The sequence below is a fragment of the Sceloporus occidentalis genome, unplaced genomic scaffold (genome assembly GCF_023333645.1).
Source record: "Sceloporus occidentalis isolate IW3139 unplaced genomic scaffold, rSceOcc1.0.p SCAF_7, whole genome shotgun sequence".
Classification (NCBI taxonomy): Eukaryota; Metazoa; Chordata; class Lepidosauria; order Squamata; family Phrynosomatidae; genus Sceloporus; species Sceloporus occidentalis.
Window position 1 is genome coordinate 18,807,438 of NW_028316987.1, and position 13,777 is coordinate 18,821,214.

The window sequence follows — 13,777 nt, forward strand, 5'->3', positions numbered from 1 at the left end:
ACGTACTTCATCTTAGCTTTGTATTTTTGTTTTACCAGAAAACGACTCCTGTACCTTCAAGAGAATCAGCATTTCCATGTTTAGGGAGACCTACAGGCTGTTTTAGGCCCAAGAGAGGTCTCTTTCAAATCAGGAAGAAAATGGGGGTACTTGCATGGGGGATGTTTTGAGCAAAGGAGGAGGAAGACAAGGAAAATTAAAATTTGGAGGAGTTCATGGCAGCCTTAAAAATGGCTATGGCTTTAGAGTCCTGTTCTCATTTTCTTTCTGTGCTGGTGCCATTACAACCACTCAGTGCAGTGACCCCCCTCCCCATTTTTGCTACAGAAAGAAGCCACATACTAGAAGTGGGCTACTAAGCTTCTGCAGATGCCTTTGGTTGAATGGACATGAAGGCTTAGGATTTTCTTGGGCTTCCTGTAAAGCTGAGGTGGAAAACCATTGGGGGTTATCAGGTTGCATTGATCTTCCAGAAAGACCCTGAACATTTCACTCCTTTGGAAAAGAAGTCTTGCTTTTGCTCTTAAATGTCCCCACAGAGCTCATTTTGCAGTGCTCTGGCCCTCTCTAAACTATTTTAGGGCCAGGAGATGCCTTTTTTTCAACCTGGAAGTTGATTTCTGGGTCACATCCTGCTAGAAGACAAACCTCTATTGTGCCTAAAAGATCCAAGAGGCGGGAAAACATGGAGAAACTGCCCCCTACATCCTCAAAGACCTTTTGGGGAGGTGGAACCTAGAGGCAACCCTATATGATCTTATGGGGGCAGACCTTGGTGATGTTAGAAGGAGCATCCTCTGGTGGTGTCATTAATCATCTCCATTACTGACCATTAATCATACATGAACCATCAAGCACAGCTGCACAGAATATGCCATTCAAGTATAAAATGAGGAATACACACATGCACGCTTTCTTTTCAAGATAGCACTGACATGAGATTCTTCCCTCTTGCCTGAGGAGCGGAGAGGCAGATCCAGAAACCCTAATTCTATCCCAGACTGAGTTTGATTTTGCTCCTCTAGATTTTGTCCTACGGCTGATGAAAAACAGTAGAGATGCCAATCTGATGATTATCTGCATAAACCAATCTAAATATAAAGTAACTCCACAATGGGAACCAGGAAGAAATGGAACAAGAACTATGAGTCCTTCCATAGTCTGTCATGCTCTACCTGCCAGACAGTGTTTTCAATCCCCCCTCCCCATAATTTGCATTTTGCTCCCGCTGGATGTGTATATATTTATATTTATAATGTTTATACTGTAATGATAATGTTAGTAACATTTAAAAAAAATCATTATAAGGCAGTGATAAAGAATTTGGGAAACTTTGATTTCCTGAGAAGCGCATAGTTGGAGGATATGGTCCAGCTCAACTATGCTTTTTTTGTAGCAAGCAGAAACAAGAAATGTCTGGGGACCCCCTGCTAAAACCCAGAAAGGAAAAACTGAGGCCTCATGCTATCCAGACCTGATCCTGGCTAATTCCATGTAGTAATGAGCCATGACATGGCATCCAAAAGATGACCAGTATATCAGAACTCACAGTGGGATAGATAGTCCTGGCAGGTAGATCCGAAGCCATGTGTCAAGTCATAGGCTGTATTTATTTCGTCATTGTAACAGATAATGAGACAATAAAAGAGATTCCACTAGTTAGTGGGGTTATCATGTCTAGATTATTCTAACAGAATACTCCTGATGTTATTTCAGTTATCACTAATTGTTTATGAACTGGCAATGCCTAAAGTCAAAACTAGAACTCAGGTGTGAGGAGGCAAGAGTTATTTAATTTTTATTAAACCTTTAAAATCACTACACAAAATCATAAAAAACCGTAACAGTATCAAAGGTGTTCAGTCACTGCATACACAAACACACATTATACACAAACATAGAGTTCAAACAAGCTCACCTCTATCTACACGGTCTTATAATTTAACAATCTTCCATTGATTTGATTTGTTTAGCAATGATGGCCATCAATACTTCCCTCTTTCTGTTCCATCGACTTTCTACCATCCCTTATTTCCTTCTCTACTACTTTCCTCCTCAAACTCTCTTCCTTTCCTCCTTTCTTCTCTCTCCTCCTTTTCTCTATCTTCTCTACCCTCATTTCACTTCCACATCCTCTTACTCACCCTCAATGAATCAGAGTTCAAGAAAAACACCGTTGATGGTCAACTGTGTAAATTTGTTTGTGTCGATTTTAATTGAGATTTATATAAAATTTAAAATCATATTTAATAGATTTAAATTGTTTATTTAAAACATATATTTTCAGGGTGATTTACAAAAAACGCTAACTAATTTCAGCGTATGATATGTTTTGATCTTCTCTGCTAGAGTTCAGAAAGTTCAGGTTCCTGAACAGAGTAAGGGAAAGAGGGGAGAGAACTCCAATCTGGGTTTGCATCTTTGTTCTCTTCTACCTTCAGGGATACGTTACATTCTGCGTCACAAGAATTGTGGCTACAGCAACATTTTAAGTCATGAATAGGCCAAGTGTGGCCGGTGGCCACATGTGGGCCTCATGACTTTTTTCTTTTGTAGCCTTGTACCCCATTGTAATCCCCAAATGGATACATTCTGAAATCATGATGGCATATGCTGTCAGCACCCCTTTAGCAGAAATATGCACCAATTGGACAAAACAGACCAGGTCAAATATGAAGCACTGCTTACTACTATCTGTCAAGTGTGCATTTGCATCAGCTTAGAAACCTCTGGGTTTTCATTATCATCTACATAGGCCTCTTCCTTCCTTTCCTCACCATCTCCAACATTAATCTTTTGATGGAAATTTAACATGACTTAAGTTACTTGATAAGAATCTGACATTTAGAAGCTTAATGCTTCAGCAATGTATCATCTTAATGATTGCCGAAATATCATTTCCTTAAAATAAACCCTTAATCCTGATTACGTTTGTCTTATGCACTATTCTTAGGCAACAGAGTGTAATATCCCTTTGTTTACCACTTACATTACCACTATTGTCATAGATCGTGAGTTTCCCATCTGTACTGCAAATGCTGGAAGTTTACGTGGACTTCGTGTGGACCTAAATATAGAGGAAACTGTGGGGGTTTGGACCTGCATTGTTTGTGCCAATTTGTAAACAGGATATTAACGAACTGTAAATATCGTCCTAGAAATTTTTCCAGAGCCAAAATAAGCTGTCTGTAAATATTTACAACTTGCTAAAATTGCATAATAGATGGAAGTAATAACGTTGGTTTTAAAATTACGTTTTTCATTTCCTATATTCCAGAGACAAATCCTCTCACCAACCAAAAAGGGGACTTTTTTTAAAGAAAAAAAATCCTCAAGGGCTTACTTAACAACATACAGTATTTAGAAGTTCCTTACATCATTTGAACATTGCTTAAGTTTGGCAGGTCAGATATTTCCGATGATAAAGATCATCTTTGCAGAGGTGAAAAGCTCATTTGGTGACCTGCCCTCTACCTAAGACACACCCCATACACTTAGGAGTCTTTGTGTTTCACTTACTTTCCCCCAGGACTACTTCCTAAGGCAAGTGGTGAAGTTTGGATGTTACAGCAAAGTAAAGAGAAAGGGCTTGTTGTGTGTTTTCAAGCCATTCCTAGTGGCCCTAAGGCAAACGTATCATGGGTTTTCTTGGCAAATTTAGTTCTGAGGGGGTTTGTCATTATCTTCCTCTGAGGTTGAGAGAGCATGACTTACCCAATTTCACTCAGTGGGTTACCATGGCTGAATGAGGATTTGAACCCTGATCAAATCCTCCAGAGACATAATTGAACCCTTATCTCCAGAGTCATAACCCAGTGCTCAAACCACTGCACCATGAAAGGGCAAAGCACAGTGTGCTTGGCCTTGTCTATATGGGCCAAGTAAAACATCCTCCCCATATCTTTTCAGTGCATAGTACTAATAAGGCATGAGCCCAAACCCGGCTCTTGTGTGAACAGTCTGGATGACATCTGGCCAGTTCAGCACCAAACATGGAGTATACTCCTTTATAATGGATTAAAATAAGTCACTTTTTTGCTCTGTATCTTCCTGGAAGATCTAGAGCCCTCAGTTGCAATGCCAGGCAGCTGTGTAAAAGTCCCGCTGTGCCACCCAGCATGACCACCGCTGTAGTGACTTTTTTCACTCTGGGGTCAGAATGAGGCACCAGCCATGCGATCTGATGCTTCTGACCTCACAGCAAGTAATTTACCACTGTGGTGGGTGGCACAGCAGGACTTTTGTGTGAACAGCCTCCAGCATCACATTGGAGGACTCCAGGAAACAGGGAAGATAGGGGCAGCTTCAAGGTCAAATACTCCAGGCTGCTTCCAGAGTATCTTGACTTCTGCAGACACCACCCTTGTTGTCAAAGGAGAGGAGAATATAAGTCTCTACCATCCACTGCTTCTTCCCAAAATTTGGGGGATAGAGGTGGGGTGGAGAATCAGAGAAACTATGCAGTCCTTTCCATCATGTTTTGCGCTAAAAACATACAATGACTTTCAGATGAGAACAGATGCAACATTTTATGGTTCCAATCTTATATCCACTTGCCAGGATGACAGTCCACTAATCTTAATGTGAGATACCTCTGAGTAAGCATGCCCAAGAATGCTGTTTAAAAGGTAATAAATAATGAAATAATAAATAATAGTTACCTTCCTTCACTCCTAAAGGATTTTTAATTTTTAAAAAAATAAAATGGAGGCACACATGTACAGAGTGAGTAAAAAAATGGTGCAAAACCAAATAAGAACAGCTTTACATCTGCAATGTTTTTAAAAATCAACCAGTATTTCTCACCTGCTTAACATGCATTGAAACAAAGGGAGAGAGATTGCATAGAGGCATGCAGTCCACTTGAAAAACAAGGGAAAGGCTAGGCTGGTGGATGAACTAGTGTTTAACTTGCTGATGTATTTATTAGGTATGATGTAATTATACAGTGAGATCTGCTGTGACCACTGTTAAAATGTCACCTTTCATCCTTGTAATTCTGTGGAATGAGTAGTTCTGCGGTTTCGGAACTAATTGCAAACACTCCTGGTTTCAAATCAATATGGCGTTTACTGCATAGTCCTATGTAAGACATTTGATGCAGACTTGTTCCCAAAAAGTTCTTGTGAAAGCAACATATCCTAATGGTATTTGAAAAGTACTTGTTGAATGTTTTTCTCATAGTAGAATGAGTAATTCTGTTTACAAATTCATTCTGGAAAAGGTATTATGAACTTTAGCATAATGGGCTCTAATTTTTAAATATAGCTCAGATATTTGCAGTTATTTCAGTTATATCTCGTCTTATACATTAAAAAATAAATAAATCTCAAGGTGCCTTAAAAAGGAAATAACAAATTTAGTAACAATTTAAATCAGATGTGAAGTTGAAGGCTTTCATTGGCAAAATGTCAATGGAATAAACATCTGGCGAAATGTCAGGAATAAACTCTTCTAGCCCACATAGCCCGAAAAACACACAAAAAACTAATTTAAATCAGAATTTGAAATAGTAACTATGGCCCGATTTAAATGGCCTTTGCGCCGCCCCCGTTATGTGCTAGGGGTTGGCCAAGGACGCAGCGTCCATACCGACCTCACCCCTAGCACGTGACTGGGATGTCAAAATGGCAGCGCCCTGTACACACGGGCGCTGCCATTTTGACGTGATGGACGCGTAGCACCCACATGTCCCATCTTGTTGGCGATGTCACGAGTGCGCCATTTGCGCATTCAGGCATTGCAAGCGCGATGCAAAAAGAACCCGCTTTTTGCGGGTTCTTTTTCCACCGCCAGGAAGCCTCGCCGCCAGGAAGCCGGCGGCGGAAATGGAGGCAGCGGCAGACTGGTCTGTATCCCACCTATAAAACCGTAGGTAATGATTTTATAAAGAATGCCTCAGTTACTTTAAACAAGAAGAAATAATTAGAAACATTGCAGACAAGAAGAGTGTTTTTGCCTGGCCCCAGTTCTCTCAGTCTGCTACATTGGGGTGCACAACCTTTGCTACCAGGAGTTTATCACACTGGGGCTAATTTCGGCATTAAAGAGAGATTAAAGCACATTTAAAGTATCCTACAAAGTGAGTAATTGCACAAATGATTATCACATGCAATTGTGCAAATAAAGTGATATCAGAAATGCATTGTTGCTCAAATCCCAAAAGTAAAAAGGTGCATGTTAATGCTTCTTTGTGACCACTTTAATGGCGGGTTTTGTGTGATGTTGTGTGAAATCGTTTTGCATAATTATGCAATTTTTCTAGAATATTCACAGGATAAACTCCCAATCTCCTTCGTGTGATAAACCCCCAAGTCTAGGAGCCAATCCCCCTCATCCCCAAGCCTAATTTTGGATTGCATATGGTTTGCTAAATGAATAGTTAAATAAGAGATGGCCTGATGTGAACATTGTTTTTTTTTAAACAAAACAAAACAAAACAAAAACATCGAACCCTAGTCTCTAGAGTCATAGTCCAGCACTCAAACCACTCTGCCATGCTGGCTCCTCCACCCTTATACTACCTGTTAATTTCTCCATGTTTCACAAAATGTTTTAGAATTGCTGTTTTTATTCCTTCAAGCTTTTGATTCAGTTTCTTCCTGCTGGTATCTCATCTTACACTTCTTTGACTTGGAAACAAGTTGCAAACACCTCTTATTTCACATCAATATGGTGTTTACTGCACAATCCTATGCAATACACTTGATGTCCAGAAGGTAGATATGAAAGCAATGTATCCTAATGGAATTTGAAATGTAGTTAAAGTTGGATATTTTTCATTTCACAAAATCTGTCCACATCCCAACTCACTGTGACAGCAGGAAACAACAACAAGGTTGGGGGTAAAGGTGAGGTTTTTTTTGGTTGCATTTTAAATTATTTTATAAGCCAATTGTAATTGTGGAATAGTATTTAAACACAGATAACAAGATAGTGGCATATAATCATAAAATTCACTGGCGGTGTTTATGTAAGCTATGTTGGTAGGCATCTCAGCACATTCCATTAGGTTGCATCATTCTGGGCCAGGACCACCATTTAAAAGTTTATGGTCAACAAAGGGAGGAGGCCAATTTCCTCAGGATTAAATTCTTTGCTTTATTTGGAACCTGGAGGGCAGGTCTGGGTTGGATTATAGACAGATCTGCACTCTTGCCTGCTTGCCCCATGTTGCTGTGGCTGCTACTCCTTAGCAAAACACATGAGAGTCCCAACTAAATCCAGCTACTAGAAGAGAATGAGAGGGAGCTGGATATACAGTCTAGTGCCAATGAGTACAAACTTCAGGCTTATCTACTTTGCTTTGAGTGAGGATGAGGACTAGAACTCTGCAGTGCACCAAGAGCTGGGGGGGGGGCATCTTTTTAGAAAAGTTATTTTCAGATACTCTCTGAAGTCAAGCTGGGTGGGGAAGCCTAGGATATTTACTCAAAAATGCATTTTTCTACGCTCTGGTTCACTTGCTACAGTCATGTGCATAACAGTGGCTGGGGCAGACGAATATATACAAAGAATTAAGATGTCGTTTTTGTCAACTCCATTCGCTTTATTTTTGCATTATTGCTCTTTGCCGCAAATGTGTCTGAAAAGCATCCTGTATTTGTGGATTTTTTCTACTTTTAAAATCCTGTTTCTGTGTGGGATTTGTCAAGTGTGATAAGGTGTGTAGATTTACCACCTTTCCAGTGATTCCGTGGGTATATTCTTGATGAGAGTATCCATTGTATTTAGGCCCTTCTATGCATCTGTTCAGAATGATTTCCACTATCTGAGTTACTCTCTATATTTTCTCTTGTGTTAAAACTTCTGGTGTATCTAGAGGCCTTTTGGTTCAGGCTTTGCCTCCATAGTTCTGCTACAGAAAATTTAGCTCCTTTGATCCAATGTATGTATTTATAAGAAAGAGGAGAAATCCACTGGGCTTTTGTGTTACTTGAAGTAGTCTGGATATGAAAGGTCATCTCTTTTTGAACTACAAAAATGCGTGAAAGGTGAGTGAGATTACTGGAGGCAACTGCAAAACCTTGCACAATAACCCTCCTTCGTTCTCTGTAATAACATGTTACCTCTAGGATGATTTGATCATCATATGCAAACATGGAAGATACAAAAACACAAGCGACATAAAGAGGAGTTTGTTCCCCTAACCAGGAGTGAGAAGGTGAGATGGGCTTTCCAGTCTCTATCCAATGGAAGGGGGTTTTCCTGAAGCCTGGGCACCCAGAGAATTCCTTTGTGGCCAGAGTTTTGACAACTGGGGAACTGGTTTGAGTGCTGGACTAGGAGTCTGAAAGAACAGGGTTCAGATCTCCACTCAGCCATGGAAACCCACTAGGTGACCTTAGGCAAATCACATTCTCTCAGCCTCAGGGCAAGACAAAGGAGTCTATCGCATGGGGCTTTAATCCCACACTAGGTGCAGGATGTAAACACACAGGGATAGATATTATTGCACAGCTCCGTCCCTGGGCAAAATGGATTTTTCTGTTCTTTAAAAGGTCCAGGATAAACCTGGGTTATGTATGGGATGAATACTGCCCGGAGACGTAGCTGTGTGATAGCATTTACATCCTGTGCCCAGCACGGTATTAAAGCCCCGTGAAATAAATTCCAGTGGCAAACCTTCTCTGAACAAATCTTGCCAAGAAAATCCCACGATAAGCCCACTTTAGCATCTCCTTAAGATGAAAACAACTTGAAGACACAGGACCACAAAAAATGATTCCACGCTATATAGTTATACCACACTGATTCCAGTTTAACTGCCATGGGCCCTATGATTCTCCATTTCATGAGGAACTTGCTATGTTCTGCCAGAGAGCTCTAATACTGAAGTTCAAGGGAATGCACAAATGAATTCTAAGTATTTCATCAAACTAGACATCATAAGATTACATAGAATGGAAATATTGCAATCAAAGTCGTATAAAATTGCTATAACTGTGCAACATGGATACATCCCAGAGAACTGATATTTTCTACATGTGTGCCTTTCTTTCTTTCTTTTTCTTGACATGGGGAAATGAGCAGTTTATACCATGTGAGTACCACAGAAGATACTAAGACCTAGAAGATACATCTCCCAGTAGGATGAGATAAGTTAAATAGAAGGATGATAATCTGCCTTTGTGTGTAGTGACTGTGTAAAGCAACTGGCATATGTTTAAGATGACATGAAATGGGAATTCTTCAGTGCTCCACACTCCACAATTATAGCTCTTTGATTCCACATGAAACGTCATGGCCCCATCATATGAATTTCTAGGATTTGTCCTTTCAAGAGGTATTTAGAACGCTCTGCCAGAGTAGGTCACTTTCTCCACAGTCATATCCTTTGAGAGCCTGTGAATGGGCTAGTTTTGTCTAGCTTAGTGTTTATAAAAGTCCTGGGATCTTAATTAGAGTGCCTCTGAACAGCAAAGCTCCTCTCCTGGGTGAATGAAATGTTTACAAAATACAGTGTCCTTGCCCTAAAAATGCCTGCCTGTGATACCGGTGTGACCCTAGAGGCATAATGCTGCCTGCCTGAAGGTGCGAGGCAGGGGTTAAGTAATGAAATTTAACAAAGGAAGACAAAAAGTTTGTTTTCTGCTATGGAGGGGTTTGCTCTCACAAGCAGGCGCTGGAAGATCAAGGGAATGCACTTTGCAAAATAAAGCCAGCCATGATCCTCACTAAGGCTGCTGCCACACTGCAGAATTAATGTATTTTGACACTGCTTTAACTGTCATGGCTCCATTCTATGGAATTCTAGGATTTGTAGTTTGTCGTGGTACCAGAGCTCTCTGACAGAGAAATCTAAATACCTCACAAAACTACAAATTCCAGAATTCCATAGCATTAAGCCATGGCAGTAAAAGCAAATTGCACTGATTCTGCATAGCACACTTGTGTTTGCATTCACAGTGAAAATCTTTTAGAGTACAAACTACCAATGCAGCTCACATATGCAAATGACAGGACAACTTGCTTGGACATTTTTAATGGTTTGGTGGCCTCCAGTTCGGTTAACTTGACTAAATTCTAGTTCAGCTAGAATGGGGTTCTATCTGTACAGTAGGATTGTTGGAAAGCCATCTTCTGATCAGGTTTCCTATGGCAAACAGTAACTATATTTGAAATATTCTTTTGCAGCATCTAGTGGTGGGGAAAAAATAGTTTTCTACATGTGACAAACCCAGGATGACACATTCTAAAGAGTCACAGAACCCTTACAGCAAACTGGCTTCTGTATTTAGGCAAATCATTCCTCTAAGCAGAATGTAGTCAATCATTAAAAGTAAAATATTTTGAGTACCAGCACTATTGGCCTTGGAACATTTAATTGCCTCCTTTAATTTGCTCTGTATTGTGAAGCTCTCCAGCAATGAATGAGATGATCTCAAGATAACTTTGCGGATCTCATACACAACAGTCAAGGGAAACTATAATCTTCCCCACAACTGTAAAGGAATGAGCGAACCAAACACCCTAAAGGAGGAATGTAAGGTACTGAAAGTACAAAGGTTGCCTGCCTCTCAGTCACATATCAAAGCAACATATAAACATAAACCATTCTGTTCAAATAATGTCGGAAAAGCCACAACAGAAAGGGCATGGGGCTTCTTTGTTCCTTCACAACAAGTCAAATCAGAAGGATGAAATATAACCAAAGGGACGTATCCTTGCAAATAACATGCAAAATTGCAACTGCAATTTAAGATCACATCATTTTTCAAATGGGAAGTGGGCAGGTTGACAGCCAATAACCCACTTTCATCAGATATGAGTGCAATATTTGTTAGTACAAATTTTGTTAAGGATGGAAACAGCAAAGAGGACTGTGATTTGAAATACAACAAGCTGTACTTAAAATATTATTCACTCCTTTGTTGTTGTTAACTGCTGTCAAATCAGCTTTGACTTATGGCAATCTTATGAATGTGAGACCTCCAAGTCACCCTGTCATCAAGAACCCTGCTCAGATCTTGCAGACTTGGGGCTGTGACTTTCTTTATTGAGTTTATCCATCTAGAATTCAGTCTTCCTCTTTTTTATTGTCTTCTACTTTACAAAGCCTTATTGCCTTTTCTAATGAGTCATGTCTTCCCATGATATATCCACAATACAACAGTCACAGTTTTGTCACCTTGACTTCTAGATTGTTAGCACATCCTACAACCTTCTCACTGGATATGGGGTTTCATATCTAACATTAGGCATGTTTTGAGAGATCATGATGACTTGCAGAAACTAGGCATTTACATGTGTAAGGAGTCACAATGACCTGAAGACATCCATGAGATCTAGGGGCTTATTGCACCGCTAAATACATCGTCTTACCACTGCCAAATTCAAATTCGGGATACATCTGGATTTTATTGCACATGTTTTTGCTGCCAGCACCACCAAACAGGTACATCCCGGGTTACATCCAGCTGGAATCCGAGTTCAGCTGGCTGATTTTCAAAGCTGGGCGCTTCCCGGCTTTGAAAATCAGCTGGCTGAACTCGGATTCTAGCTGGACGTTACCCGGGATGTACCCACCAGGTGGCGGCAGCAGCAAAAACATGTGCGATAAAATCTGGACGTATCCCAAATTTGAATTGAATTCAGCAGAGTTAAGGCGATTTATTTGGCTGTGTGATAAGCCCCCTAAATATATGGAAATCAGTTTTCTGGGCACCTCACATACACCCCCCAGACTCTTTGCATTTCCTCTTGCAAATGGAGACAAAAGGGAGTCCCACTGCAAAGCAATCAGAGACCATACCCTTCATCTCACTTCATGATATCTTCCTATTCAAACTTCCTGCCTGATCATCCATCAATGGTTCCAAATCTAATCAATGTTTTTCACTCTGGAGCTAAAGCCATCAGCTCTTCCAGATCTCTTTTGCCAATTCCCTGAGGAAGAGGCTATACTGACCGGCACTGTGTGCTGGCCTGTGGGTGGGGTAAGGGCTGAATATCTGCATGCTCTTACACTGCCGCCCGGACCCCATTTTAGCGTGCCCCCTTCTAGATGCACACCATGATGATTCATCTCTGGCACAGTGCCCAAATGGCATAATGCGGAAGGAGTATCATAATGCCACAACACGGCACTTCTGACACCGCTTCCAGGATGCAAAATAAGGAGCCACTTGAGGCAGCTTCTTTTTGCTCCCTCACGGCCCCAATCCAGGGTGAAAAGGAGCAACGTGGTGCAGCCCATCTGTACAGCCCAAAAATCATCAAAGCCTTTGTCACACTAAATGTGATACCAAACACCTCTCAAGGGTGTGAAATAGAATGCAAATATCCACCACTGCCCTAGCCACTTTGTTCAGAGATAAGGGCTCTGTTTACAGATCAGGGTTCCTTTCTATTCTCTGTGTATAACCCTCAAATGCTGTCTGAGCCACTCTCAGTTTTTCATGAATCTCTTTTCAGGGCTGTTAATTATTTCCATATTTAAATCTTGATTCATCTCTATCCAACCTTCCACACTTTTCTTTCTTATATACATGGTTCTTAAGGTTGTATTGCTTCTTGTATGTTTGTGTACAACCTTGCACATTTCTAAATATAACCCTTCTGTTTACTGAAACTGGAGTGCTCCCTGTAGTTCGTACTGGTACACATAGATGAAAGGATGCCCAAAGTTACTCTCCTCTCACAGGCTTCCTTTTGAGCTATAATTTCCCCAAAATGTCAAGGCGACACTGACACTACTGGTGGAGATGTCCAATATCCCACCCACCCCCTGCCCACACACACACCTTTTAGTGTAACAAGATAGAGTTCGAGCTTGGTTTGCTCTGGTACCCATATATTTGCCTTTTTAGCAACCCTTAGTGTGTCATAAAAAGCCAGTGTCATAGATATTCGTAGGCTTTTAAAAAAAAATTGGTAGCAAAAATGTAATTGTCAGAAGAGTGGACTTCCTGGTTACTTTTGATACATCTCCTTTTCACTTGCAGCAGGCTAAGAGTGATAGTTGACCACAAGAAACTGAAAATGCTCCTGCGTTTTCAGTGTGGTTGTGATTAGGCAACAGTTCTTCCACTTCTATTCCTCAATATACTTTTTTTCACCTTTAGTGACGTAGAATCATAGACCTGGTAAGACCTCATGAGTCAGCTAGTCCAGGAACCTGAGACCATACCCTTCTAAAGCATCCCTGACAGATGGTCATGGAATGCCTGTTTAAAAACCTTTACTGAAGGAAAGTCCAGCACCGTCAGAGGTAGACTGTTGCACTGTGAAACAGCTTTTAACACCAGGATGTTCTTCCTAATATTTAGTTAAAATTTTCTTTTAATTTGAGGCCACCAGTTTGAGCCCTATCTTCCGGAATAGCAGTCCTTTCAGCACTGACCACAATTGCTTGTACTGTAGCATCAGAGAACTCATGTACAAATATTACTGTGTGACTCTTAGAGGAAACCTCAGCCGCAGGCCTGGTTCATCAATATGTCTGAACCATGACAGAGATAGATGAGCGGTTTAAAAAGATTACATGAACAGGAAACAAATCCACTGTGTTGTTCACAGCCAATACGACTATTTCATTTAAATTCACATTTATTTAATCCTGGTATTAACTCAAGCCAAACCAAAGGGGGAGCCCCCTGTTAGAACACAGGAAAGAAAATAATAATAGAAGCACAGCCAAATATTGCTTTCCACTCCACTCTCTCTCTCTATGACTTATGTGCAGCTTGTGGGCATAATGAGAAGTAGGATGGGGAACACACTGCTCCATAACTATACTATACAAAGACCCTAGATTTTCCCTTTGCCTTCAGGG